The sequence below is a fragment of the Colobus angolensis genome, unplaced genomic scaffold (genome assembly GCF_000951035.1).
Source record: "Colobus angolensis palliatus isolate OR3802 unplaced genomic scaffold, Cang.pa_1.0 Scaffold532, whole genome shotgun sequence".
Lineage (NCBI taxonomy): Eukaryota > Metazoa > Chordata > Mammalia > Primates > Cercopithecidae > Colobus > Colobus angolensis.
The window spans coordinates 352,185-358,527 of NW_012118844.1; positions in this window are offsets into that span (position 1 = coordinate 352,185).

Below are 6,343 nucleotides of genomic sequence, written 5' to 3' on the forward strand. Positions count from 1 at the left end.
AGTTGGATTCCTGGGTATTTTATTCTCTTTGCAGCAATTGTGAATGGGAGTTCACTCATGATTTGGCTCTCTGGCTGTCTATTATTGGTGTATAGGAGGAATGTTTGTGATTTTTGCACAATGATTTTATATCCTGAGACTTTGCTGAAGTTGCTTATCAGCTTAAGGAGTTTTTGGGCTGAGATGACGGGGTTTTCTAAATACACAATCATGTCGTCTGCAAAAAGAGATAATTTGACTTCCTCTCTTCCTATTTAAATGCCCTTTATTTCTTTCTCTTGCCTGATTGCCCTGGCCAGAAGATCCAATACTATGTTAAATAGGAGTGGTGAGAGAAGACATCCTTGTCTTACACCATTTTTTTGTTTTGTTTTGTTTGCGACAGAGTCTCACTCTGTTGCCCAGGCTGGAGTGCAGTGGTGCGATCTTGGCTCACTCTAACCTCCACCTCCCGGGTTCAAGCAACTCTCCTGCCTCAGCCTCACGAGTACCTGGGAGGTGTGCAAGACCACACTCAACCAATTTTTGTATTTTTTAGTAGAGACAGAGTTTCACCATGTTAGCCAGGTTGGCCTGGAACTCCTGACCTCAGATGATCTGCTTGCCTTGGCCTCCCAGAGTGCTGGGATTACAGGTGTGAGCCACCATTTCTGGCCACTGGGCCTTTGATTTTCTTGGCTTTGGTTTTCTCTAGTAGGCAGGCATCTCCAGGCTTCACAGCAGAGAGTAGATGGGGCTGTCTCAACTGATTATCCTTGTATATACTACAATTAATGCACAGTGAACAACTACAGGAGTTGGATATAAAGCAAAGGCCTTGGAAGTTTATGCTTTGCTCTTTGACTCTCTATTACTCAGGCTTTGTAGCACTAACAATTTGCATCCAAAGTCAAGAGAAAAGACAGACAGGGTAGCAGTGCACCCTCCTCCAATTACCACTTACAGTGCTTAACCACATTCTTCCCTTCACACCACCCCACTACACCCATACATACACATTGCACAATAGCCTCACATCCTTGCCCCAGCAGGAAAGGTAGTGAATATAGGAAGAGGGTGCCTATATAGAGAAAAAGCACTGGCCTGGGAGTCAGCAGATCTAGCTTTTACTCTGGCAATGGCCACTAACAAGCCCCACAACCTTAGAGAAAACTCAAATGGAGACCACCTCTCTGGGCTCACACTTCAGACTTAACAAATTGAGAGACTGAACTGGATTATTTCAAAACTTCTTTCTAGCCCTAGGATTAACATTCAAAGTGAACAGAGATGAGCATGCCCATTTTTTAGAATAGGAAACAGGTACAGAGTGATTAAGTGACTTTCCCAGGATTATACCAATGGTAAATGGTAGATCTGAACTGGGACAGGTCTCAACCCCCTGCCTTCCCACCACAGAGCTGCCATGATCTCCCTAGATCTCCCTGTGTTCTAGGAACCACAGACACAAAGTGTGGAAACAGGTAATTAAAAAACAAAACCAAAACAAGCAAGAAAAAATTAGAACGTACACTCTTCCAGTCTTAAGGGATCTTCTAAATGGCCCAACGGACTTTTTTTTTTTCATGTTTCTTCTCATGGTTGTTCATCTTTTCTACATTTAGTCCTTTCTCATTCCTTCCTTTTCTTCTCTCTCCATTTTTTTTTTTTTTTGGAAAGGATTTGAAAGGTAATCTATTGTAAAGCACCTTTCCCTTTTATTTGTGCTCAAATTTTTTTTCATCATAATCATTCACTTTCCCGTTTATTGAGCACATATTATTTTTAACATTTATTTTGTGAGGCACATGTGAAAGTCTGTAATATAGGTAAACTCATGTAATGGGGGTTTGCTGTAGAGATTATTTTATGACCCAGGTATTAAACCTAGTACCCAAACAGTTATTTTTTCTTTCTACTCCTCTCCCTCCTCCTACCGTCCACCCTCAAGTAGACCCCAGTGTTTATTTTTCCTTTCTTTGTGTTCATGAGTTCTCATCATTTAGCTCCCAGTTATAAGTGAGAACATGTGGGTATTTGGTTTCCTTTTCCTGCATTAATTTGCTAAGGATAATAGTCTCCAGTTCCATACATGTTCCCACAAAAGATATGATCTTATTCTTCTTTATGGCTGCATAGTATTCTATGGTATATATGTACCATACTTCATCCAGTCTGTCACACATGGGTATTCAGGTTGATTCCATGACTTTGGTATTTTGGATAGTGCTGCAATAAACATTTGCACGTATGTGTCTTTATGGTAGAATGATTCATATTCTTCTGGGTATATATCCAGTAATGGGATTGCTGGGTCTAATGGTATCTCTGCTTTTAACTTTTTGTGGAATCGCCATATTGCCTTCCACAATGGTGGAACTAATTTACACTCCCACAAACAATGTATGTGTGTTCCCTTTTCTCTGCAACATCATCAGTATCTTTTTTTTTTTTTTTTCAGATGGAGTTTTTGCTCTTGTCACCCAGGCTGGAGTACAATGGCATGATCTCGGCTCACTGCAACCTCTGCCTCCTGGGTTCAAACAATTCTCCTGCCTCAGCCTCCCTAGTAGCCGGGATTACAGGCGTGCAACACCATGCCCGGCTAATTTTTGTATTTTTAGTAGAGGCGGGGTTTCGCCATGTTGGCCAGGCTTGTCTCGAACTCTTGACCTCAGGTGATCCACCCGCCTCTGCCTCCCAAAGTGCTGGGATTACAAGCATGAGTCACCACACCCAACCTTCTTATTTTTTAATTTTATAATAATAGACATTCTGACTGGTGGTGTGAGACGGTATCTCATTGTGGTTTTGATTTGCATTTCTCTAATGATCAGTGATATTGAGCTTTTCTTTATACGCTTGTTGTCCACATGTATGTCTTCTTTTAAAGGGTGTCTGTTCATGTCCTTTGTCCACTTTTTAATGGGGTTGTTTGTTTTTCTCTTGTAAATTTGCTCCAATTCCTTACAGATGCTGGATACTAGACCTTTGTCAGATGCATAGTTTGCAAATATTTTCTCGCATTCTGTAGGTTGTCTGTTTACTCTGTTGATAGTTCCTTTTGCTAGGCAAAAGCTCTTAAGTTTAATCAAATCCCATTTGTCAATTTTTGATTTTGTTGCAATTGCTTTTGGCATCTTCATTATGAAATCTTTGCTCATTCCTATGTCCAGAATGGTATTGCTTAGGTTGTTTTCCAGGGTTTGGGGTTTTACATTAAGTCTTTTATCCATCTTGAGTTGATTTTTGTATATGGTGTAAGGAAGGTGTCCAACTTCATCTTCTGCATATGACTAGCCAGTTATCCGAGCACCATTTGTTGAATAAGGAGTCTTTTCCCCATTGCTTGTTTTTGCCTGCTTCATCAAAGGTCAGATGGCCCTATGTGAGCAGCCTTGTTACTCTGGGCTCTCTATTTTGTTCTATTGGTCTATGTGCCTGTTTTTGTAACAGTACTATGCAGTTTTAACTACTGTAGCCCTGTAGTACAGTTTGAAGTCAGGCAATGTGACACCTGTGTCTTTGTGCTTCTTGCTTAGGATTGCCTTGGCCTATTCAGGCTCCCTTTCTTTTTCTTGAATGGCTCTATACGATGTTCTTGCCTGTTACCTAATCTTCACTTATGTCCTAAGCTCCAAATTGGGGGAAAAAACAAACAAACAACAAAAAAAACTTACGTGCTGTTACAAGGTGTGTCTTTTGCCTGAGTTTTTGATATGGTTTGAATCTGTGTCCCTGCCCAAATCTCACGTCAAATTGTAACCCCAACTGTTGGAGGTGAGGCTTGATGGGAGGAGATTGAATCATGGGAGCAACTGCTGCCATGAATGGTTTAACACCATCCCTCGGATGTTATTCTCATGATTGTGAGTTATCGTGAGATCTCATTGTTTAAAAGTGTGCAGCACTTCCCCCCGACTTGCTCCTGCTCTGGCCGCATAAGACGTACCTGCTTCTCCTTCACCTTTCACCATGATTGTAAGTTTCCTGAGGCCTCCCCAGAAGCAGAAGCATCTATGCTTCTTGTACAGCCTGCAGAAACATGAGCCCATTAAACCTCTTTTCTTTATAAATTACTCAGTCTCAGGTATTTCTTTATAGCAGTGCAAAAATGAACTAATACAGTTTTCCACCTGAAATTGGACCACCTTTTTTTCTCTTCGTTTGAGAGCCTCATTTTCTCTAATGTATTGGTTCTGAAACTTAACTGTACATTCAGAATCACCTAGAAGCTTTGGTTAAAAGAGAGAGAGAGAGATTGCTAGACCTCACCCCAGGGTTTCTGATTCAGTACATCTGGAGTGAAGCTGAAGATTTTGAATTTTTTGTAAGCTCCTAACTGGTGTTGATACTGCTGTTTCTGGAACTACTGCTTTAATAAGAGTTTAAACTTGCTATCTTCATGTTCCTACCATCACAATTTAGTGCCAATGGAAAGTTAGCCACAAATGTCCCTTGCTCTAAAGAGACCTTTTGTTTAAATCAGAAACAAAAAAAAATGCTGTTTGTTTGGGGTAAGCCTCATCCAAAAGTGATTTGCTTTGATTGTGCTGATTCACAAGTGTCATTTTTCATGGCTTATTACTAATTCCAAAGCTCGTGAGTAAACTGAAGGTTCAATAATGAGCCAATGATGGCATGAATAATCGCAGCCTTATTTATGAGAAATGACATCTAAGAAAGCTTCCTATGACATTTTTCTACTCTCTGATCAAGAATACTTCTTGTTTGGTTTATAGTTTGCATCCAGAGGAAACTGAGAGTGAGTTGGCCTGGTGTGTGTGGAAAAACATTAATCTGGGAATCAGGGAAAACAAGGTTTAGTCCTGGCTCTGCCACTGACTAGTTGAATGACCAGCTTCTTTCCCTGTCTGGGCCCTAGACTTACAGATGTAAAATGAACTCACTGGAAATATATATTTCATGCAGATTTTAAGATGTGAAGCCAGTTTGGGAGGAAAAAACCCAATCAAACAGTTCAATAGTAAAATATGTTCTGTTATCACTCCATTCTATACGCCCTTCTTAGAATGTCACACTATTCCCCGGCATATCTCTTAGTCCGTTTTATGCTGCTATAACAAAATACTTCAGGCTGGGTAATTTATAATGAACAAGAATTTAATTGGCTCATGGTTCTGGAGGCTGGGAAGTCCCACAATAGGTCATTTGCAAACTGGAGGCCGGGGGTTACTGCTAACATGGCTCAGTCCAAGTCCAAAAGCCTCAGAACTAGGAAAGCTGAAGGTGTAACTCTTAGTATGAAGCCAAGGGCCTGAGAACCTGTGGGGCTGGCATCTAGCAAAAGCCTTCTTGCTTCCTCATTCTATGCTAGAAGGCAGAGAGGCAAAAGAGGGTGAGATAAAGGGACAAAATAAAGACCAAAATTGTCCTTTTAGAATGAGCACACTCATGTGATAACAAACCCACTCCCGAGATAACATCATTAATCCGTTCATGAGGGCAGTGCCCCACCTCCCAACAGCACTGCACTAACGATCAGTTTCTCTACACATGAACTTTGTGGGGGCACATTCAAACTATGGCAGCATGTTATAAAGGCTCTGAGAAGTCCTGCAGTAGCACCACCCTTTAGTGTTGTTTAACTAAAGTATATGACCATGACACACATCTTAATGCTACTAACACCTCATAGACCAGTATTCCCAAGGCAGCAATCATCACAGGATGATCTACAAGGGCTCTTTCAACTTCAAATGCACTGAGTCTGGGACCTGGCTCTCAAGAATTGCAACTGACATCACAGGGATTGTGTAATGCCTGTGATTTAGGGAAAGCAGAAGCTCATACCACCAATCCAGGTTATTTTTTATTTTCTTATTTTCGCGACAGGGTCTTGCTCAGTCCCCCAAGCTGCAGTGCAGTGGTATGATCACAGCTCACTGCAGTCTCGAACTCCTGGGCTCACGCGATCCTCCCACCTCAGCCTCCTGAGTAGCTAGGACTACAGGTGTGCATTACCACACCCAGCTAATTAAAAAAAAAAAATTAAGATGGGGTCTTGCTATGTTTCCCAGAATGGTCTCAAATTCCTGACCTCAAGCAATCCTGCAGTCTCAGTTCAGGGTTCTTTTAGTGTTTGGTAGTTAGGCAAAACCTCCTGAAGGCATGAGTACGTCACCACTGTGAGAACTATGCCTGTATTTACATGTGTGCTGTTTTCCACATGTCAAGATGCTGCACTCACTTTCTGGGGCCTTTGAGAAGGGCCTCAGGCTCCCACTTTACTAGGTATTGAAGATGGCTGAGGTACTTCCTCCTAGTAAGCTGTGCTTTTGCTGTGACCTCCTTTAAAGTACCAGGGGTTTTCTCACTCACTCTCCACCATTTCTGTGGTTTC